The 25095-nt window shown below is 36.8% G+C and overlaps 1 protein-coding gene across 28 annotated transcripts in view; it reads right to left on the bottom strand.

The window, feature by feature from the left end:
* The window catches only part of LOC100223410 (poly(rC)-binding protein 3), a 499051-nt gene that overhangs the window by 432591 nt on the left and 41365 nt on the right, over positions 1–25095 (bottom strand). The window contains exon 2 of one of the 28 annotated variants that reach the window (XM_072924404.1): positions 14237–14337. The exons of the other annotated variants lie outside the window; for them this stretch is intronic. The gene's annotated coding sequence lies outside the window, so the exon portion shown is untranslated. The remainder of the gene's footprint in view (positions 1–14236; positions 14338–25095) is intronic. 28 annotated transcript variants of the gene reach the window in all.

The raw sequence follows: 25095 nt of genomic DNA, 5'->3' as shown, positions 1-25095 counted from the left end.
TACAATGCATCAGAAACATCCATAGTAATTTAGTGGCGAGTGCAGTTCCAACACTTCTCACACAGAAGCAATCTTAGCTGCAGGCTAGGATATAAAGTACATATTAAGAGCTGAATGCAATTTTAGACTTCAGCTTTTCTGTTCCTGCTACCTGCTGCAAGATGAGACACAACACAGAAAACAGATTAATGCCAAATGTAACCATGTCCTAATGAAACTACTGGACAACAAATAGATCTTTTTTCATTTGTGCTTTCAATTTTATGTGGGTTGAGGTTGCCAATGCAAGCAAGAGCTAATGAAATTCAAGATTTAACATTTAATTAATCGCAGTCATATGGTATTTCTGGTAAAGAAATGGTGAGCTCAAGGTTAGTACAAGGAAAAAAATCAAAGCAATCTATCTTCTTATCAATATATAGAAACTGAATGATAACTCTATGAGTACACTGCAATGATTTCAATATCATGACACCCTTGTGAATTTGTCTCCACAGAGGAGTCACACACATCTTTATAGAGCAGCCCCAGGCCCCAGCTCTGTCTTGACAGTACAGTTGCTGAAACACCATGCGAGAGTTGACCCCATAGGCAGGGCAGCTGTCACAGAAGATAAGCTGCAGAGCTACTGTGCAAAGCAGCGTATGTCTAGATGGAATACATAAAGGACAAACTTCAGATTTTTATTGCTGAGAAAGAAGTTCAATATTCATTAGCAATAGATGTAGAAAAACCCCCTAGATATAGAAAAAAGCCCAAACAAGGACATTGTTGGCCTGGAAATGAAGCTAGGGAGAATACTAGACCAAAGTCCCGGGCACAGTTTTGAGGCCTGATGTAAAATACATTATTTTTCAATGATCCAGGATCAATCTGAATATTCTTTTGTAGATATGGTGCTAATAAATATTTTGATTGATGTTTTAAATGCAAACATTGGGCTAATAGTGAAAGCAAATGTTGTTACTTCAAGTCTGGAGCACTTTCTATTAGCTATCTGATTATTGGTGGGGAATTTATTGAGTAAATTGCCTACTGGCAATAGGCTTGCAAAAGCTCAATACATCCTTATTAGTGTCTCAAAATTCTGCAATACAATAATTAGACTTTGAGTGAAAGAGAGACATTTTTCTGCATTCTGCAAGATGTTGAATAATGATTTTGTGAAGTTCTGGTTGCAGTATATTATTTGTTAAGATCCATGGGACTCACAGTTCCAACTTTTGATGAGTCTAAAAGGTCCATTGTGAGACATAAAATAAATGTAATATTAAAAAATCCCCAAAAACCTTTTCATAAAAATGTAAGCTATCTCATACACTCTCTTAAAATTATAGTATTTCTCTTTGTCTGTCTGCTGTGGAATAAAATGGCACATTACATGAATCTTGAACAGCTCTGAAAAAAATGTATTGGCCAACAGAGTGAATGGGGACCATAAATCCCATCTCTAGCTACCTCATAATTTTTAGTGAGCGGTTGTCTCAAAATACCCAAATGGGCAATGCTGTGCTTGAGATTCAAGTTGTAAATAAATTTAGCACAGAAAAGGAATCATTCCAGTATTACAAGCATGAAAACATAAAATCCAATGTAGTTCCAAAATTCTACACAGTCCAGCCATAGATTACTTCTTCTTCTATAAGGACTTATTTTGGAGTTGTTGGTAGATGCTGAACTAAAGTAAAATGACAAGCTAATTTAGTGAAGGACAAATTACCTTGAAAGACATAAAGAGCATCCATAAGCCTATTCTGACACACATAGTCTTTTTTTCTGCTACAACACAAACCTAAATAATTAAGACTATTTGGACTCAGACAGCAATTGATTCCTTTTTAGTTGGAATACTAAAAAGGTTCCAGTATCAGCCAAATGAGGATAGTGACTGGTGATCTGATGGCATTTCCTGCAGTACTCTTGCTTGTACCTTAAATCATCACACACTATTATACCAAGTAGGTTGTGGTCACTTATACCTGACGTGTTTTACCACTCTGTTGTGAGAAAAAAGCCACTACACACTGGCTGTGCTACAACAAGCTACAACTAATGTCATCAGTTCATCATTTTAACTACAAAATTTTATGCATGCTGACGCCACTTCTGTCTCAAACTATTCTGACCCCATCCTTCCACCCTGATTCTGTATCTCCACTGAATCTTTTGCAAACTATTAAAGGTTAAGGGAGGGTGTACCTCTTCCTAATTATTCCATAGCACACCATTTTATCACACACAGAGGCATGCAGTTCTGGGTTAGAGGATTTTACTTCCTGAATCTTCCTCTCAGCCCCAGATTTTCACTGTCATTGTAAGGTTACCGTATAGTACTTAAGTAGAAAGAGTGGGCAGGCAATGTGTGCAAATTAAGACCTGAAATCTCTTGCTGCCTTTGACCTCTGCATCACACAACTTCTCTAAGCCTTATTTTCTCTAAATGTAAAATGTCATTCTCAGTAAACTGGTGTGACAAGTACAGATGAGTCACACTATTTAAAAAGCAAAACATAAAGAAGGAGCCATTGAAAGATGAACAACACAGAAAAATGATGAGTAAAGTACACAAAATCTGAATAAACTGCTGCAAGATCAAAGTATGTGAGAAAAACTGGTTGGTATCCAACTGAAGCTGCAGGATAAGAGAAAAGGGGGAAGAACATGTTGTACAGCTAGTTTTATTTACAGAGATGAAACTGTAACTGTGGCTAGGTAAAAAGCTAATTCTGATACTAAGAAAAATAAGTTAATCTTTTAAAATGTATGCTATGTTGAATAAATCTAAATCAATCCTCAGGCAATTAACACTATGAGGCTATTATTTTCAGCTTTATCTTTTCATCATTTTAGGAAAAACAGGTCGAATAGACTATGCACTACCTATCTCATATCTGTAAGTAAAAGACCCAAATTATCATTTATTAGAAATACTCTGTCTTGCTTTTATCACAAAATTGTTCGCTAACTGTTCCCTTATCAATCTTAAAGCCTTAAAATAGTTAGGGTAATAGTACTCTGTGTTAATATCTACAGCATTAGCATCTACTCATTTATCCAGTATAAATTTCATCCTATATGAATTATTAATAGTGGTAAATAATTTTGAACAAATCATGACTTTTTCTTGTGTTCTATTTGATACCAGTGCAGTAAAGAACAGTTCATAACCAATACACAGTGTCCACTACCTGGGAGGCAAAAAGCAAGTGATAAATCCAAATCCATCACATTTTCAGATACTGAATGATGGCAAGGTTGGATGTGCAAGAGGGCAGGGAAGCTTTCTGCAAAACCTTTTAAATAGGATTCAAAGTCACTCTGGATGACTGTAAAGGAAGTGAGCAAAGAACATGGAACAAGAACTGACATTTTTTCCTATTTCTTTGCCTTGTGCAACAAATAAAAGAGGTGAAATTATTTTGAGGTTTTTTGGGTTGTTTGTTTGTTTTTTGTTCTTTCCTTTTTTGAGGATGAAGAAGCTATACTTTCCTACTTTTTTACACTTAAAATTCAGAGATTGCTTACCTCAGAAAACTACAATGACAATGTAACTCATCAAAAAAGGACAGCATGGAAAGCAGGAAAGAAAATCTGGGTAAATAAAAGAATTTGTTATTCCTGTTCGACATAAAAAATCTTTCTTTAAAATCTTCTGCAACTACAGTGACTGACAGTTCACAGGACAAGAGGTTTTTTGGTAACACTTTTGTCTCAGCTTAAGTGTGAGAACTCATGAAATACATCTTTAGTATTTCCAAGGAGTATTGTAAATATAAGGATCAGAACAGGTGTTTCCAACATTTCTTATTTTTAAATAGTGCAAATAAATTCAACATTTTGAAGAACTTTTCCAATCTATCTTATTCACTGCAAGACAACAAAGATAGGGAAAAGTTAAAATGGTTAAAAATCACCTGATGGTCACCTTGTAATGCATGAGCATTTACAAAAAGAGAAAATGCATTGTTTTATCTTCACGTAGAAATGAATTTCCAGCAAAATGCACAGAATATTTTGAATTTCATTTGACTTCTGATCCTTAAAATTACACAGCTATAGAAGAATTAGACTCTAAATTCTCATTGTCAATATCTGAATACTTTGTGAAATATAATTATTACAGCAGACTCTTAAAACAGGCAATATGTAAAGTGGAAATATAACTAAATGACCCAGTTTATCTTGTTCATAACTCATCTCTAATGATACATGAATGAACACTTGAAAACAGGGAAAAATATGAAGAGATTAAGCTGAACATCAGTAAGTAATAAGAAGTATTTCTTTGACACCTCCAAAAATGCAGATGTTCTTCCCAAAGAAGAATGGTGACAAAAGAATGGTGACCCAATTAAGATATTGCACCTACCACTCTCAAATATGAATGCAATACTTCACTTGTGTGGTTTTTAGTCAGGCCAAGGAAAACAAGTGCCTATGGGTTTATTTGTTCTGATAATGTAGGAAAATTGTAATTTTTCACATACATTATGTTTTCCAGTGAAGTCTTTAAAATATCTATATCACATGTAAAGGGGCAAATGATGATCTTTTAAATTATCTTTTAAATTATCTTAAAAATATCTTCTAGGAATTGCTTACTTAATGGCAATTCCTTAAAACCACTGTAATTCACAACACAATGACAGTTCTCAAGGTGAAGGCTTTTGCATGGACTTGAAGGTCAGGACTATATAAAATCTCAGTTTTGTGGAGATCCATATGAAATGTGATTATTCAACTCCAAATACAGATTCATATGGCAAAGTGCACACTGAAGTAACTTCCAACAATCACTGTTATGCTGAACCTAGTGAGTCATTGTTGATTCAACCGAGATTAAAGTAAACCAGACAAACTTAATTTGATATTCTGCCTTTGCTCAAAATGATACCAACACCTACTGCCACCACCACAAGCCAATACAAATATTCAGCAAATTTGGTCTATGGCCATTCCCATGGAAAAATGTCAAGCTATGTATTAAGGCAGCCTGTTATTTCCATGATACATATACTATCACCAAACCCTATTCATGTGGAGCAAAACACAGTTGCAATTCTCAATTCAATGTTTCAGTCTTTATTGATCTACTATAGGAAAGGAATGAAGGTATTTCAGGAGCTTTTTGTGGCACTAAGGCCAACCTCACAGTGAACCATGGGAGAACCGTGGACAGGACTTGAGGAAAAATAATTTTAAATTCCTTAGTCAATGAATGGAACATGTTTTGAAGGGACTAGACAATATTCTTAGACTCTTAGATTTCAGTTGAATCATTGAAAACATGAAATGTCAGTGGATGCTTCTTCATTTATGCTTTCTTTTATTGCCTTGTTCTTCTCTGATAAGAGACACAGTAAAAGTGAAAAAGAAGTAAACAAAAGTCATCATCATTTTCAATTGAAAAAGTGAAGAAATTTAGGGATCTGCAAGTTTGAAACAAATACATGAGAATGCACTGCAATCCAACTTACCAGTTTATTAACTGCTCAAGACCTTGAGCGAAAAATTCATCATCTGCTTCCATACTAATAATATATTGTGACTGCAGTTAAACTTGACACTTGGCTATAGCCCCACATTTTGAAAAAATGACAAGCGCTGTGGTACATTTGAAATGCCAGGCTGTGAACACTGTTTTTGTCTGCAGGTTATTCTTCCATATCCATCTATAACTGTTTCATCTATAAATTTAAGCCTTCCAGGTTACATATTCCTAACCTTTAAAAATCTCTTTGCCCTAAAAGTGGTTTTCACTAAAGCCTCTGCTTCACTAGAAGGAAGATGTAAGGGTTGTATGTGTCAGGACTGAGATGCCTAGAATCAGTAAAATCATAGCTTTTTATCCTACCAGCTTACTACAGAAGAAATAGATTACACAGAGCCTGCCCATGTGTGAATGCATCCATATGTATTAAAAACTGCATTCCTTGCTTGCTCTGCATCATTTTTCTTGAGAGGTTTATGTCAATATCTTTGGCAAAATTCCTTCTCCTTCACACTGTTTTGCAGAATACTATGAAACTGTTGCCTACTGCCTGTCTGTAATGTGGCTGAATTTGAGCAAACTTGTAAGCACAGAATGAGCAATGTAAAGCAATGACTGTGATAAAAATTTGAAAAATGGCATATAAAGTAATGAAATTATTCTGCATTTTCATTTACTAAGCCACATGATCCTATTTCAGCCAGAAGAGCTTAAACCTTGCTTTATGACAACTATGTTTAATTTGCTATTCATTACTTCTTTATACTACTGATCCTCTGCATTTACTTTGCTCTTCAGATCTGATTGAGAACATCTCCAAGTCAAATCTTCTTTTGCCTTCTGGTATATATAAAATTATAATTTTTTTTGATATATGTCATCTTTCTTGAGTTTCACAATGTTGGAAATCTGTTATGCATCTGAAAGTTCTTAAAGGCAAAAGATAAAAACAAGAACTGTAATTCATGAGCTGAGTAAATCAAATGTATATATTTCAAACAGAGGTTCCCATGCCATGCTTAAACTTTAACTCAAAAGGCTTTATTTTTTTTTACTTAGGTGCAATGGGCAGAGAAAGACCTTTCAGTGACTACAAGGAATGCTGAATATATTGCAGATGGCACTGCAAGGGACCTGACCTTGTGACAGTAGGAGTCATTTTTCATAAAAGAGAATAAAAAACCAGCTTAGTGTAACCTTAACAAACAGTCTGCTCCATGAGGCTTTGACTGGTGGAGACAATTCTTCCCCAGCCTCCCACAAGTGTGACCCATATTCTAGCTGATCAATAGCTGTCTGAAAATATCAGCCTTCTATCATTCACACAAAAATACTCAAGGCCACATTCCTGGTTTCTAAGTACATATAGTGCTGTTTGAAACCCTTCATAGCATTACCATAGGTTTTCATAGTATTATCTAGACATTACAAGTAATAATTTGATCCAGATACCATATCAGAGAAGAAAGTGGTTCTAGAGATCAAACTACTCCCTGGGAATAATTTTACCCTATTCAAAGCATTTAATGATTGACTTCAGTGTCTGGGATTTCATCTGTAAGAGTGTAATGATTGCAGTGGTTAGAACACAATGGAATTTTATTTTAATAATTATTACTATTAGCCTCCAGTTATTCACTCTGCATATTTAAAAAGAGAAAATGTTCCTACCTCTGCATTATGAGATCATGGCTTCAGACTAAAAGTAATTTATTTTACTTTTATCTCTTCAATGTCACAGTCCTTCAGTCCTTTCCCTGCCTTTTGTTTGCAATGAGAACATACTACAGTTAGATGTAACCAAGCCTCCCTCTTCCTGCTCCTCCTCTCCCGCCCCTCAACTCCACAACCAACCCTTCCAGGGGGAAAAAAAAAAAAAAAAAAAAAAAAAGGGAAAGAGGGATAAATTAACTTTCTTTGGTACTAAAATCCCTAGTAGAATCCTCTGGTCCTTGGTAAGATTTTGTTTCCATGGAAGAATATGAATTGGAGGTTTTACAAGATTAAATGATCATTTCTCTTGCATGAATAGAATGGAATTTACCCATCTCATTCCTTGTGACAATAAGTAAACATTTATTTTAGGACAATGAACAACAGAGAACCGTGTCCCTGATGTAGTAACAGATGCACTACACACAACTTAGGGAAGGTTAAACTAATGTAAATATGAATAACCTGTATTGTCTCCTACTGAAGGTACGTGATGAATTTTACAATATGGAAATGTAAGAGGTTACCAATCCCAGAAGAATCCTGTCCAGTAATAACATCAACCAGAATGTGGTTCATAGATTAAGCTATTTTAATACAGTAGCTGCTAAAATGCACATTAGATTTGGTTAGTTTAGTAGTAAACACCCTTATAAAAAACACCTTCTAGAATTGCTTTCATTTAACTTTCTCCTGGGTTCCTCTATAAGGAAAACTCTACTAGAAGCATAAACTGTACAAAATACAGCTTTCTCATGGGATTTGGACCACAATATATCCTGAATTAAAGCTTCCTGTTGAGTGCAATTTGCAGAATTGCCTGCTTGTTTCCTTGATGGACATTACCCTATATATGCATGTGAGACTTATCCATGTGAATTAACTCTGTTAAACTCCACAGTTAGAGAACTGCTGGAGGATGGGACCAGCTGCTTTTTTTTCTCAGGGCCTCCAGGGTACTTTTTGCTGACAGCCTTACAGTGCTCTCCAGCAGGATTCTGTTGTGGCAGTCAGCCCTGGGCAGCAATGCCCACTCAGAAAGCAGCTGCCAGGCTGAGACCCTGCAAAGGACCAGCCAGAAACAGGTCACATTCAGTCTCTGTCCCCCATGGTCTCTCCCAAACCTTGTCATCTTTGGCAGAGGGACCTGGTACAGTCTCCTCTATAGAGAACAAGCAAACTGGCTACACACATCCACCCCAGGCTATGGTGATCCTGAGATAAGTGTGCATATTTACATACACAATGCCTTCTCAAATATTTTTGCTTCCCTAAAACTATAAAAGTTTTGAAAGGAATAACTCCTTCCGGAGTGGAATCTCTTTCCTCTGTATTTTACACATTGATGAATGTGCAATAGCTAAAATACACAAGCTCATTTTGACAATGGCATGGAACAGGAGGAAAAACAGGCATGTTTGAAAATTATTTCACATGTTTCCTTGGCTATCTATCATGCCATTATATTTATTCTCTACAGAGTCATCCTTTTTTGTCATTCTAGGCTGCTCACAGATGTCACTATTTATTTAACATTCTACAATGATTTTGACAGTGCATATGCACATCTGACAATTTCAATATGAATACTGAGGAAATATTATATTGCATTCTGTAGACCAATATAAAAGCAAAAACAAATACTTTGTTTTCATAAAATTTAAAAAAGTATTCAAGCTGAAATATTACTGTTACATTCACAAAATAGGACTGTCAAATAAAATGTGGGCTGCAAAGTTACCAAAACAACTTGTAGTATGAATGAATTACTTGAGGGAGGAAAAAAGGATTCTGAAGATCATTTAAATACACAGTTATTAGTACCATTTTTCTTTTTGATATTCAGATAATTTAAAGTCATTAAATAGTGCTGAATTACACCTCTTAAGAAGAGCACGTCACTCTCAGCGAGGTTTTTCCATTGTTTTCCAGCTTCTGGTCTTTTCAGAGTCAATTTTCAATACTTCATATCTCCAAATCCAGGCACTATTCACGGATAGCATTAATATAACCAGTGATAAAACTCATTCAGAGAAGTAGGCAGGGTGGGTAAATACATTAGGAGTGAAGGAGGGAAACCAAGTTGCTTCAGTTATACATGCCACGGGAACTAGGACCATACTCCAGGGAGAATCTTATGTGGCCAATCCACATTAATGAAGCATAGTGGCTAATGGGTGTGGAACAGGATTAAATCCATATGGAAATGGCACTGAGAAGGTAAAAGAAGGAGTAATAAGAAAAGAAAAATAATAAAAAGGAAGAGTATTCTCCTCTTAAACAATTTTATGCCTCAGTCCATCTTCTGCAGAAGTAGTCAAATTTGCCATTGTGTGTAGAATATGTTGCACAACTGTGAATGATGCACTCCCAGGAGAAGTGAGTACCCCAAAAATCTGCTAAAATCGTCCACTAAGGGAATGGCTTCTATTCTCCTATTAGTGCTTAGCATACTAAATACAGCTCAGTTCTAATGGCAATGGTCAGGGGCCCTGGTGCAACAGCTGATCTCTCCTTTCCATTCCTCCTTTCAACCAAAAGTGCTTGGGATCCCTCACATCTAGAGGGGTTTCTGCCAAGTGAAAAGAAGAGTTAATAGAACCCTCCTTATGGCAATTCCATGGTCTTTTAAGTGCTTGTTCAGACTTGATGCTCCAAAACTTTCCAATATATCTAAGTCCAAATATCCTAATATATCTAAATCTATTCCTAAGCTTACATTTAATAAAATGTGGAATTATTGGCAGTTTGGACTCCTCCTCTTCTTCACCTTTGTCAGGAAATTATTTTTCCCATGTCCTCACAAATTCTGACCTGCTAGAATGGAGTTGCAGTGCATGGAATTTGCAGAATAATTTTTAAAGTGATTTCAAAATGTAAGGAAGGAGAAGTGCACTTGCCAGTGAGCACAAGAACTATCGTTTACAACAGCACCCAATACTGGAAGCGTCTGATATTTCACCTCCACATCCCTGTAAAATATGTGATGTCACCCACAAACAGCTGGAACCTTGAATCAACTGGGATCCTACTTACCACAGTAAGTCTGGGATCCTGTTTTACCACAGGAAATCTGGAGGCAGAGCATATATGAGTTTAACATCACCCTGAAATCTCACAGATATTAATATTTCTAAAGGTATTGACTTAATAAAAGGAACAGGGACATGCCTTTCCCTGTAGCACTACATTAAATGTTATACTGAAACAGAGGGGAAGAAACAGGAGACTCTGGGGTGAAGAACACTGCTGACTCAAGTTATGAAGCGCTCTCTCTTTTTGTCCAAGGAGTTAGCTGAGCTCTCTATTGCTCCCATTTAGCTAATCCCTTCACCTAACATATAGACAGTAAAGTCTTATTTTAATGCAGCTGCCAAAGATATGATAGTGCATTTCCCTTAAGGGCTTGAGATTAGAATGTACAAAAAGGAATTTTAGGCCTGGTCAAGGAAGCAGCTTAGGAAACAAAAATATTGGCATATAGCCTAATGGTTCTTCTGTTCCCCTAGGACTAGGATCCAGCTTGTACCACTAAGCCTCACAGATGCCTGAAAAAAATCCCTCATTGCTCATGCAAAGAATCACAAAGTGAAAGTGGAAAAACAAGCCCCAGATGACATTTCTGGGTATCTGATATTTTGGAACATATAAATTTGAAGCCAGGACCTCGAGTCATATCTGCCCATTATTGAAGAAGAAATGTAAACTTTTTTTTCTGGGGATCTCAAGTTGGCTGTACTGAAATTTTTCTCCAGCTTATAGTTTGGCAATGACTGACATAGTAAAATGTAAACATTATTTATAGAGTAAACATAAAGAACCCAAACCTTGAAGCAAAAACTGGAGAAGATCACAGAATAAGTGTGATAGGACACCTAAATGTCAGAAACATCAAAACATCAGGGACTTGTCACCCCATTGAATATTGGTATTGATTGATGGCTTACAGATACAAAGCTGCTATCTCCAAATACCTTGGCAATTTGGGAAAGCTCTTATTTCAGGAAGGTTTATGCAGAAAGAGCAGCAGATTAAGCACAATGTTGTCTTTCTGACTTGAAGCTGTACTGTCAGCCTGGGTTCAGAAGCACATGGCTACCTCCACGGACATGGCTAGACTCTGAGATGAACCAGGGATGATAATCTATGGCTTCTATAAATACTCTCACCTCTCTGTATTCCTGTCCAGTATATTTTACTGCTGAATCTTTTCCCTTTTGCCCTCTAATGAGGGCCCAGTTTGGCACACTCTCCGAAATGTGTCCTTGCATTGCTTCTGTGGTAAAAAAGTAAGTGAAAACCAACACTTCCATCTGATTTTCAGCCACCAACCCAGTGTTAAATTTTCCTCAGCTTGAAAGTCACACTTAGTATACTGCCATCATACCCACCATACTCTGAGACCTCCTGCCAAAATACAACTCTGACTCACAAGACCACAACATAAATATTTCTGTTCCTTGATTTTCATAACACTGTTTTACACAGTTTTTTCAGACTGTATTTTTTTTAATCTCTTTTTTGTAATCTGTGGGGGTTTTTTGTTGGTTTTTTTTAGATACAGTTCCACGTTCTGTTGAAGAAGCAAAAACTTGATTTATAACACTAAAAACATCACTAGGACTAGATTTATGAGTAGATCACTCCCCCACTCTATGAACACACAGAGCTGCAGGAAAGGACTCTCTCATTTCTAATCAATGTATTTGAGAGAGGTTCCTTGAATGGATGTCAGCTGCTCTCCCTTTGGGGAATGGTGTCAGAAGCTGTGACACTGACTGCATTTATTAATCCAGCTAGATATTTAAATATTTCACTTTAATATCTCTGCATATCACTAAAATCTAAAGTAAAGATATACTCAGGTCTTCATATATACTCTATACTCTCTATTACAGGCAAAGCTGCTCAACATAAACTAACTTCTTCCACCTGTAGGTAACTAGTTAAAAACTCTAAAAACACACCCAAGATTATAAGCATAATCTGGTTGCTTTATACAAAAGAAACTTCCAAATGAGGTAAAATAAGGACACCAGTCTTCCTCTCTTTGAAGGCAGCCCAGAAAATCTGAAAAAAACCCCCCATGGTGGGGACTTGAATGTTTACTGAATAATAAACAGATTTTTTTTTAAATTATGACACAAACAAAATACGTACAGCAGGCAAGATATTATATCACCCTCTGCTTACAGGCTACTGCAATCCTAGAAATTAGTCTGTTACTCCTGAGCTATGCTGGTTCAATTTAGATCACCATCAGATGCTTAGGAAGGGAAGCCATCTATATTTTCTATTTTAAAAAAGATAATGCAGTAGTTTTAATACTTAAGAAACTCCAATCAAACCATCCTTATATTTCAACAGTATGCAATAAATACTGCAATAAATACTTTGGCATGTCAGACCATTTTAGATGTGAAGCGGTGACACGCTTAGCAATGAAGAAAGGGAATTATATTAGAGCATTGCAGAATCACAGACTCCCAGAATAGTTGAGGTGGGAAGGGACCCCTAGAGGTCATCTCATCTAACTCCCTGCTCAAGCAGGACCACCTAGAGCGAGCTGACCAGGACCAATTAAAATGCTTTTTGAAGATCTTCATTAAAGGTTGTCACACTGGTTTATTAGGTAACACATATATAGCATTTTGCTAACTGACAAAACTAAGAAAAATTATCTCTGAAACTCCTAAGGAAGTAGTTGCATATTATCATTATCACTTGGGTGTTTGGGTGCTTATCTAAAATTATACCTGTGAGTAAATATTACAGTCTGAAAAATTGTGCAAAAAAGAATGACAGAATTTATCCTACAATTTAGCTACAGCTTATTTTTAAACCACATCTCAACTAAGCAAATTTGGTTTAAAGTTTTTGCTATCCCAGTTAAAGCCACTGCAAAGGGAAGACAAACAAAAACAACAAAATAAAATAAAAAGAAAAAAGAAAAAAACCCCAGAGTCAAACATAGGTGAAACAGGACTTCCCAGTAAAATTACAAATCCAAACCATGAATAGTCAGCTTTGACCCTTTCTGTCTTGTCTAGTAGTTACCTTAGTATATTCTGCTCCATACAAGCAATGATATGTTTCAGAACATTACTGATTTTTTCATAGTCTAAACATAAAATCAAAGTCTACCCATGGAAAAGGATGGTTCTGGTTGTCACAATTCTTCTTCAGATGCAGCTCTGATATTTATATTTGCTATACAGTATTTCTTTAAATGGTCCACTCCAGCACAGGAAGCAATTACAGCTACTAATGATGCCTTTCTCTGCAGGATTGGCATGTCTATAAAAGGTTGCCTGATAAGGAGCTGAGGCTGAGATAAGGCTGCAAACAGATTGCTTGCCTCTCCATCACTCCGATGCCGTATGTTGTACTCTTCACTCAAGAGCTGCACTGGATCTTGTACATCCTGCTGGAAGCACTTCATGCCATCATCTATATAAAACTACGTGATCCCTTTATGATTATTGCTTTTGAAAGCATGTATCTTTAGTAAAGCATTTAATTCCTCTTGTTTGGCTAGGGAACAAATATCCATAGCTAATTTTTGTTTTCTGTGCCTCCAGGGTTCCTGGTTGTATGTGCAGAAGGCCAGGATAGTGAAAGAACAATGAATACCATCTCCAGAAAACACTATTTTGTTCACATGTGTATTTATATATATATATATATATATATATATATATATATATATATATATATATATATATATTTATAAAGACTCAGCTAAATCACAAATTATCTGATGCTTGCAGGACTTCATGACACAGAGCTGCAGTGCTATCTCCTGAGATTAAGGGTGGGGCACAGAGCTATTTCTCAGAACAAACACTGCAGTTGCTCTGAGAAAGAAAATACTATTTCCTTTTCCCAGGCTTTTGCATTTCAATGCTATCTTGTCCCAGTTACACTTGAATGTGTTAGGCAATAAGAAATATGGAGTTGTTGAAACTTTTATTTCAAGATGGGCAAGATGGCAATTCAAAGTCAAGCTCAAAACAGAAGGCATGTTCATGCCTTCAGTGTGGAAGCATTCCTGTGACTGCAGCAGAGATTGCTCTTACTTGAACAAACCTTATTGCTGAAGAGCCAGACATGCCCTTGGTTTACAGCAGACCCTGTGGTGAGATCAATGGAGAAGGCTGCTTAAAAAAAAGCAGTGGTACGACATGGCCAAGATATTTATTACAATGGGTTTCCTATCTGAGTTTAGGAGATCCCCTAGTGGGGTGCTTCTGGAAAGATACTGATGGTTTGAAATCAATGAGGTGGAGAGCTGAAGGAGAATGGGAAGATGCTGACTGGCTCAGGGAGTGAGTTGTTTGTGAACAGCTGTGCTGTGGCCTTCCAGCTGTGCAGGGTGTGCTGCTAGCCCAACCTGCCTCACTTCCAGACAGACTATTTGCAAATGGTGCTTTCTGGTAGCTGTTGAATATAGACACAGCGGCTGTGGGTTAAAAGGAGAGAAACAACACCGTGCTAGACTGCTTGCTATTTTGAAAATAAAATCAGTCATCTGAAGCAATTCCAAAGTCCTGAACATTCAAATTAGTGCTGGGGAGGATAAACTGGTAATATATGAAGAGATGAGGCAATTTGGTAAAAAATAGAATCACACGGGTTTGTAATTCATCATCTAGATCAGCTTCTAAGGCAAGTAGTGAGGAAGGAAGGAAGGAAGGAAGGAAGGAAGGAAGGAAGGAAGGAAGGAAGGAAGGAAGGAAGGAAGGAAGGAAGGAAGGAAGGAAGGAAGGAAGGAAGGAAGGAAGGAAGGAAGGAAGGAAGGAAGGAAGGAAGGAAGGAAGGAAGGAAGGAAGGAATATCATGATATACAAGCTGCAGGTGGCTATTCTCTCAGCTGTCCACAGTCATCCACAGTTAATGGAGATGGACAGTCTTCTTTGAAGGACTGTGCTGGCCACCTGGTTAGATTTCCGCTCTACATGATAATCCAGAAGCAGAGAGCTGTGTAATATAAGCAGTGTAAAATACCCTGTCCTAATTTTCTCTAGCTGCTGGAGAGGGGAAGGGAATGAGACACAGCTTTCCACACTTTCATCAGAAGCTCTGTTCTATTGCAACAGAGTTGCTATGGAAAACAGTAACTAAAAAAGTTAAATTTACTACTATGAGTCCTCTACTTCTGATAAGACCTCTGGTTATTTTTCTGGACTATATGTCACCCCAGACTACTGCTATGACTACATAGCACAAGTAAACCAAAAAAATAGGACAGGAATGCTATGGACTTTCATCTCTCTAGATACAGAGATATTATTACTGTGATTCACACATTATTCACCTTGACACTCCATAATGCTTCCAAAGTAGCAAAAAGCCAAAGAAAATTATATAATATTTTGAGCTGTAAAGACATTTTTACTTGCTAAAACTATTAAAATTATCTAATAGATATCTATTATAATATCATAGATACATAGGTACTTTGAGGTAATGAAAAAATATATGTAGAATCAGCTTGGCAAAACTTTTTTCTGTAACAGAGATGGCTAAAATGTTCTTTTTATAAAGAAACATCAAGTCAAAATGGGTGTCAAAGGAAAAATAATGAAACATGGCAATACTATGTCAGTTTAGAGTACTTAAACACCACTGTTGTCAACAGGAAAGTGGGAGAACAAACAAAATTCAGTGCCTTTACATAAGCTGCAGACAGGAGAATGAGAAAGAAAAAAATCAGAACATAACAGGCAAAATTAGCTGTTTGGCATGAACCAAAAGTATTTAAAAATACAGTTAGATCTGTTAAAATTAAAATGAAAATATTTTTTCTTCACATCATGCCAATGGTGGGTTGAAAAACTGGTGAGAAAAAAAGCAATCTCTGGCTGGGCTGATGTGATATTTTGCCTCTGAAATTTTCCATTGGAAACAGAACTCAAAAAAACCCTTTCTTTATCATGGCTTTCTAGCTGATGGCCATGGATGGGACCTCCAAAAGTAGCTTCTCTTGATCCTGTTGTATTTCCTCACTTCTTATCTTACACTGTTCATTGCATACAACAAAGAGAGTGTTTAGTATTCAGCCCTTATTCTGTTATAAAAGATGTTTTTTTACTTCAGCATACAGAATTTTTATAATTTTTCTCAGTGGGTATTTTTACAAGATAATCTATTGATTCAGCAAGTGAAGGAATCTGTCCCACTATATGCCACAAAGAGTAATTTTAACTATTGTTTGTGATATGCTAGGACATGATCTTGCTAGCTGTACCTAATTCAATGACAGGCTGCTGCCCTCAGAAATTCTTCAGATCTCTTCTAAACATAACAAAGTAAGTTAGCATGTTTCCTAAATCTGTATCAATCAAGGGTTAAGATTATTCCATAAAGCAAATACTCTCCAGACTATTACGGATGCATATTATGGATGAGTGGAGGGCTACCAGAAGTGTGGATACATAGATCTCTTTACTGTATGGTTTTGAGAAAACACCCCAAAACCCCCAAAGAACTCCCCTCCTCCCATAATATTAATGAAAATTTTAATCATATTCCCCGAGGTGATTGTAGTGATGACTTCTCAAATTTTCAGAAATTTTGGAACAATTGCTTTTAAGTCTGAATGTCTAAAATTCTCTTCATAGATACCAACTCCAATGCAAAGTAACCCCACTCCTTTTTTTCATTCAGGACTTGTACAATGAGGGATGAAGAAAAATAACAATGGCAAGTACTCATATGCATACGTAGAGCATTGACTTGTGTTTTCCTTTGTATGCATCTTTTTACAAACTAGCAATATTTTGATTTTTAGTACTGCAAAATATTATTATTTCTTCATATTTTCCTTGTTATTAATGTAGATGATTTTGGATTGTGGCACTACCATTATAATAGCATTTCTCACTAGGTATCCAATATATGAGTTCCATTTTGTATTAACATAGTTTTTTTTCCTTTTTAATAAAATAATTTTCTTCTCTCTGTCACAATTTGTTCACACCTGCAGGCATTGGACTACCAAAAGAGGTAGGTTTTTAATACAAATCACTTCAGAATTTCAGTCCTCTTTCTGAAATCTTTGTTTTACTGAGGACCAGTAAAACAACTAAAAGATGTTTCACTCCCCTTCTGAGTTCTATGTATAAGTGAAATTGCAGTAATCTTGGACTATATAAGGAATTTTTTTATCTACCAATGATACTTAAAAGCTGGCTTATATTAACAAACTCTTTTTTACTTTTGAGAAAGAAGTCAAAAACTGGGTATACAACATGGAATGCCATTGTGTTATGGTAGTTTCTATGCAAGTGTTTGTTTACTTCCAATATATGAATAAAGGAGAATAAATAGAAGTGCATCCAGGAAGATGGAGAAAAGGAGAAAAAACATGGGTAAAAACTCAGAAAGCTCCACAATATTTTATTGGGGTAAGGAATAATTTAGAAACTGCAATCAACAAACAACTACAAGACAACCAATCAAGGCATATCCAAATCATTTCAGATGAATAACCAGGTAAAATTATCTACTGGATCTCATAGCATCTTTTAGCTGATGAACAGACCAACTTTGTTGTTTTGCACCTAACACAACCAGTGGGCTCCTAACACTGGTACATTGAGCATGCCCAACACAAAATTGCTTATTCAGTAGAGACAACAAGCAACGACTGGACAGATCAGTGACTAAAATACTCACAGGCCACAGATGCAACACACCAGAAGAGCACACTATGGAGGCCTGAATTATGTTCATAATTTTCCTGGTAACATGCTAGATAATGATCACACAACAGGCAAGGATAAACCTGGAGGTCAGTATTCCTAAATCAGTTCTATCCATCTATAGAGATTCTAGTGATGAGTACATATGTAGACATTCATCAAGTTCAGAAGTATTCACCCCTCTTTAATATGCAAATGTGATAAAACTAACATATGAAAAATTAGGTTTAGCCCCTTCAAATTTTCCTTAAAATATACACTGGTTGAAATTTTTCACAGATTTTGATTATCCATGTTGCCTTTAAGATAATGGTGATGCTGATAATGGTAATATTAATAGCAAAACCAACAACAGTCCCCAGTAGGAACAAGAAAAATCTTTCAATTAAGATGGGTAGAATTTAAGGAGAATTTTGCTAAGAGCTGGCATTATTAACACACTTTAAAGCCTATAGTATAGCATGTAAAGTATTAAAAAGTCCTCAAGAATTACAGACTCTTAAGACCTTTTACTTCTCCCCTATTAGGACATCAGTTCTGCCCAGTAACATCCGATCAAGCCTTTAAAAATGCCATAATCTTCATGTTAGAACTCGCTGGGGTTTTTTTCTGCACAGATTGAAAAGCTTTTGCAGAAACCCATTCCTCTAATAGCTAAAAACCTTTTCATTTGTTTTGTTTGTGCCCATGTTTTTTTTTTGTGCCAATGCAGTCCCTTACTTCATCTCAAATGTTTATCTACTTAGTGTTATAACAGAGAATAATACTCTGTTAAAATAAAAATGCTCTTAGTGTTTGTTTTGCTAAAATAAGAAGCCACAATCTTTAAGTTGCTCCATAGAAAATAGCTCTTTCCTGCCACTTAGCTGAGTATCTCTTTAGGAAAAAATCAGAGCTTTTTATGAAGCCCTAAATGCACAACCCTCCAATTCTCACTGTAAAATTCCATTCTACTGATATTACTTCAGCCCTTAAGGTGATCCCATTTTCCTCCTGTATTGTGATCTCTTCCTTTCTTCTTAATATCTGCAAATTTAGAGTATCAAGCCTTTTCCTCTTTCTCTCTCTCATAGATGTTTAGGACATTCCTTTGTAGTTCCTGGAATTATTTTAAGAGGTATTTATTCTTGTCAAAAGAAGCATGTAGGTACTTGCTAGAATTTTTAGAAGTACTTAGTACTAACTTGGACTAAATTCTGTGACTGTTTTACTTTTGAACTCTCATTACAGACATTCCAGCTTCTCTAGATACTTAACACATCCTTACAGTCTGACTGGTTGCAACTTGAAATTTCTCTACAAGCAAATTTTTAGATGTTGATCTTCCACAGACCTAGGCTGTGAAATCTCAGTGATCACCCACCTATCTGAAAAGTTGATCCTGAATGTCTAGAAAATATTTTTTGAAGACTTTCTGAAAAAGCTTCTCTTTTTTCTCTTTTTTGTTAAATTATACATTCAAGAACAATATAGCAATTGTCCCTGTCTACTGTGACCAAGTTATGAAACACACTAGTTTCATAACTAGTGTGTTTCATAACTTGGTCATCCAAGATTCAACATGTACTGTTTCCAAGTGATTAGTCTGTTGCATGAAGCTTCCAAAAGTACAGAAATTGCTTCTCTCTCCATCAATGTATGTGTTCTGAAGGAAAGCCTTTCCCAGAAGATTGCAGCATGCAAAAGGGAGGCCTACCACAGACAGAAGCAAGACCACAGACCTCCTGCTCAGAAGCAAGAGGAACCCTGACACCAGAGAATAAAGAACAGTAAAGACAGCAGCTTTTCCACAACTCAGTGAAAGACCGTCTTCTCCCCTCCACATTCTCAGGATTTTTCTGTGAGACTAGAATCCAGTCCCCTTGCTTTTAGGCATCAGAGTGGTACATCAATCTTAGTCTTGCTAGATGGATTGTAGATTTAATATGAAATATGACTAATACCTTTTTATCCAGCAAACATGTACTTCTGTTTTCTTAGAAAGAAGCTTCCTTAATGGCCTCAAAATAGAAATATACTTAGTTATCCTGTCCAAAACCCAGAGGGAAAACAGTCAAAGACTGCAACAGGAGACCTTACATTAATATCACTACTTTTCTTGTTAGTACTATTACTCTGATGGTCATGTTTCCATAAATGCTCAATTCTTCATGAAGACTGGGCAAATCTAAACTGCCACCAAAAATACAACTGTAATAAAATATTGGCTTTTCACCACTTTGAATCTGCCACATGGAAAATGATTAATATATTTTTGTTCATCATCTGTTCTTCACTTAAAGCCAAAGTGCCCTAGCAGTGATGCTGACAAATTGCAGTCTTAAAATTATGCCAAATTTGAGCTTACCAGAGAGATTTCTTTAAAGGCTCACTAACAGATAGGTACACTTGAGAAGGTCAGACTGACACTCTTCCTTTTGGAAAAGTGAATTTCTTTGGCTTTTCGTCCGGCTGATAAACCAAAATGGTTTAAACACAGTTAACTCTTGGCTGGGAAAGGATGTTACTACCATGGTGTAGTACAGCTTGTGCCTGTGTCAGTGTCATGGCATTTGTCTTTCATAACACGCTTTCAGCACCCTACAAAGTGGGACTGGACAATGTTTCTTCTATTTAATCCTATATCTGAGTTATTTTGTTGGCTGTGGTTTTGACTGATATGACTTTGAGAGGATGAGAATGGTGGAGAATGAGAAACATAAGCAGGAAATGTCCATTTCTTGTTTGTATTAACTCTATTTGGTCTGTCACCTCATTTTCACATTTGTAATTCTTTTTTGTGAAAGACAGATAAAGCCACAAAATGTTTTGGATACAAAGCAGTAAGAGAAGGATAAGTTTGTTGCAAAAATTCTCCCTTTTTGTGCAATTTCCATGGAAATTTTACTCAAACACTGCATTTATGTTTGGGAGGTTTATTTGTGTGTCTGTTTTTTGGTGTTTTTTTTGTTTATTTTGGGTTTTTGTTTATTTGTGGGTGGGGTCTTTGTTTGTTTGTTTTAGTCTTAGTTTTGTTTTGTTGTTTTTTGGTTTTTTTCTGGTAATCCACTGCCAGTGCCCGGGATTATTGGAAGTGCTATATACTTGACCTGGATTTTATTTCTCTTACTATTGTGATAGCCCTTGAGGCTTCTAATAATAGAGTTTAAAAAAACAAACAAAAAAACTCCCAGTATCTACCAAGAGCACCAAACCAATCTAGGCTTTAATCTTTTCAGCTTGCAAAGCAAAGGGACTGTTGTGTCTGACCAGTGCCTAAAGAGAGGCCTACAAAGGAAGAAAAGTTAGAGATGCATGTACCATCATTATACATCCCAAAGGAAATGTTCTTCACTCTGAAATTCTTCCCGCAGTTTTGGCAAAATGGCTTTTTCTCTGCCTCTCTGTTTCCTCATTAAAAGAAAAAATAAACTTGGTTTGCAACTGCTTCCTTCAATTTTAGTGAAAAATGAATAGATCATATTCTGTAGTGTACAGAAAAGAGTAATAAAACACTATCTACAGTAACTCTGACTGCCAAAATAGAGAATTGCTGCATGAATTTCAGATATCTAGTCTAGACTGACAAATGAGTTTCCCTGTGGGGCCAGTGGAAATACACAAGCTCCTCCAAACGATTCTGAACATTCTGCGTGGAGCTTGTCTCCCTCTTTTTTTCCAAGGAGATAACCTAAATGTCAACAGTAGCAATGCTCTCTGTTTGTGTATGTATCACACAGCCCTCTCCTTATCAGCCAGTTCCCACTGATCATCACCTGCCTCCTGGCCTAGCTTTCATAAAGGACACCGTGCCCTGGTGATCAAGGAGCCTTCCTCCAGCAGGTCAGTGAGGCAAGTCTGGCAAGGCAACTGGTCTTTGATATCACTGAAAGGAAAAGGATACAGACCTGCCACTAGCCTGCCCCTACTATGTGATTTAAACCAGAAGCAAACTAAAAACCCCTGGGCTCAATCAGTTTACTCCTCTAGCTCAAAGGAGCCTGCAGCTCTGGGGAAGCTGGAAAGTTAAGAAAATTTCTGATTACAGCTGCAGATATCATGAGCTGGGGCCTAATTTTAAGATCAGTATATCTCAAGCAAATAAAGGGACTCCTGAGAGACCAGCACTTTTTAAAATGGAGCCATTAATTTAGATGCTTAATTATGAATTTGGAATCTACCATGGGCACATGTTTCCAAATCTGCAGGGCTGCAAACTGCTTCAGCATCTCTAATTCCTTTTTTAGGCCTCCATAAGTGTGTGCAAAAGTGGATGACATAACAATTCTGTTATTCAAACAAAATACTGCACACATGTCAATTCGTTATGCCAAGACAGTAGGCAGATATTTGGAAAGCCAGAGCTTAAAATGCAACAGCACAACTCTGTCATTTAGAAAAGGAATTTTCATTTGCTATCATTATCCATGGTTACTTGCCAACAGTCACTTGATAAAAATCTGAGGTACTAATGTATACATAGCTTGATTTATAAAATTCAGCAAGTCATTAACCCTAAGCAATATATGCTTATCTTTGTGGGTGATGCTGTCAATGTTTAATTTCCTGTAGATCATAAATTCAATAGAGAGTTGACAGTGCTGCTTGGAGTAAGAAGGGGAAGACTTCTCTTTTAATATCCCATCCTATTGATTATTTTATTTCCTAGTGAAGCTCTCTTTAAGCCATTTGGACATTAAGATCATTCCTGCAAGTCGCAAGGGACGTATGATTCATTGTGGCCCTCTGAAAAAAATAAATGGGGGAAAGAAGGAAAGAGGGCTTTCTGTCCTTTTATTCTCCTTTCTTAGATTCATTAAGCTTTCCAATACTTTTTTCTTGTAAGTCCTACATTCTTCTGAAGAATGTATCTGTTTAAGAAATGCTTTCTTTTATGACATCAATTTACTCCTTCATGATTAATTATTAATGTTGCATTATTAATGCAACATGTTGCATTCTTTCTTTTATTCAGACTGTTATCCATACAATCACTGCTACTGTGCCCATTTCAATGGCCCCTTAAATACACAATAATATTATGTAAGACATGATCGTATTTTCAAATAATCAGATATCAACTACCAACATGGGGAAAAATCCAACAGATGGTGCCTGAGCAAACATCTATGGTGGTAAACAGAAGTCACTCCACTGACTCAACCCCCAGGAGGCATAAGCTGCAGTCTCCTATCAACCATGTGCTCCACCAAAATATTAGGGAGTGGTGCATATGTCTGATGCTCCTCTGCTGGATATCTTGAAATTGGCATATGGTTTAACTTTGAGAGTGGATTCAAGTTTCACACAAGGTTATTTATGGATATCCTGTAAAGTCTGTCAACTTGAGCAAATAGCTTTAGAGTAACTTATTTTACACTTTTAGACTAAGCAATGTGCATCAGCCCTCTCAAATTCACATTCAACTGGGAACCTTATGGCTACTTTTAAGTTGATATATCTGTCAACAGAAGAGAAACACCAAATAAAAAATTCCGTGTTCAGAGAAGTATTGTCACATTCCTACAGAGCCTTGTTTGTAAACCTATGAGTAGTTTTTATTTAGCAACATATTTAACATTTACATAAAACAGCACTACTACTGCTGCAGTCTGCTTCAGTATTCAGTACACAAAAGATCTCACAGATCTTGGAGAGGTTCTGCTTTGCTACAGCTCAACATCTCTGATGTTCAAAGGCTTGCTGTTAAAGTAAAACTTCCTGGACAGCAGCAGTTAGCTGCTCTCCATGGGCAAGGTCATACCATGTAGCCTTATCAGTTGATGTTCTATATTCTTTTTGTTGTTTGAAATGAAAATCTTAGTAGAAATTCACTGAGAGGAAATTTGAATCACTTTGTAGTTTGCTACAAAAGCTTACAATCCAGTCATACTCCTGGGGAGAAAAACGTGTATTGTCAGCTTCAGTGGCAGGACAAGAGTGTTTAACCAAGAGCAGCTCTTACTGCCTCATCCCTGTCTGATTAGCAGTTCCAAAACTTTTAGACAAGATCAAGATTTTCACTGTAGGAACTGAACTGCCATAATGATCCAGCCTGAAGCTGAAATCCCACAGGGAACCCCAGATCTGCAGATTTGTCTCTGGAGGTACATTTACCATGTACTCTGCTTCTGACTAGAACCAGAGTCATCAAAACATTTTACTCAGGTGAACGAGCACCACGTCATGGCTATGTTTTGAAGAAGTGGTTCTTACAACATCAGAGCAATCACAGGATGCCTCTTGCAAATGAGCATGATACTGGGTAGCTTTGCATGGATCTTGCAGGGGTCTAGCCACTCCAGTTCTGGTATACACTAACCACATTGATAAGAAAATGTTGAATAATGACATCCACACAGACAGCTAAAAAGAAAGAAAAACTTTTAAAATATTACATCATTTTGTTGGGTTTTTTCCATCAGAACTTATAAAAAATGTGCAACTGATCCACAGGAACTTAAAGATCAGACAATCTGGAAGAAAAAAATGTTCATTGACAGGAGAACATACTGAGAGGTTTTGTCCCTCAAAAAATTCAATAAGATTTACACCTATTTTAAAAAAGGGTAGGATTCTAGAGTCAGTCTAAAAAGGAAGAGCAAAATTTCAGATTTCCAAAAAGCTCTTTAAGTAAAAAAAGGCAAATATTCTTTATGTTAACTAGGTGTTGGAGTCAGGAAATTAACAGCATAAATACTACTGTTGTAATAGCCAGCAGTGGGAGAACTGTCTCACTTAGAAATGTTTATTGTAATCAAGCGTATGCATGTTTAGGCACTGCAGATCTAGGGTCACTACTTTCAAAGAAACAACTGAGCAAAGGGACTGCACTCTGTGGGAACTCTCCAGCTTGGAAATGGCTGTGAACCTGGCTGGAAATGAAGGACAGACTATGCCAGCCAGAGAAATGCCTTTCTCTGAGGATTCTTCAGGAACGAAACAAAAAATCCATACAGGACTGGAAAAAAAAATTGATTGTTTAATCCCTATTCACCATTGCTGCTGTTCACCTGCCCATGAGGACGGTGGGTTGTGTGCACTGCCCTCCTCAGTGACTCACCACAGCTGGTGATGGTTGTGAAAGAGCTTTGCTCACTGCACAGGCCCCACTGCCCTCTGATTCATGGGTGAACACAACAGGCAAGTTTCAAAATCCCAGAAGCCATAGAAGATAACCCGCAGCATGACAGATCACATGGGCAA

The sequence above is a fragment of the Taeniopygia guttata genome, chromosome 2 (assembly GCF_048771995.1).
Source record: "Taeniopygia guttata chromosome 2, bTaeGut7.mat, whole genome shotgun sequence".
Classification (NCBI taxonomy): domain Eukaryota; kingdom Metazoa; phylum Chordata; class Aves; order Passeriformes; family Estrildidae; genus Taeniopygia; species Taeniopygia guttata.
The sequence above is the reverse complement of the archived record's forward strand: the minus strand, read 5'-3'. Positions and strand labels throughout refer to the sequence as shown.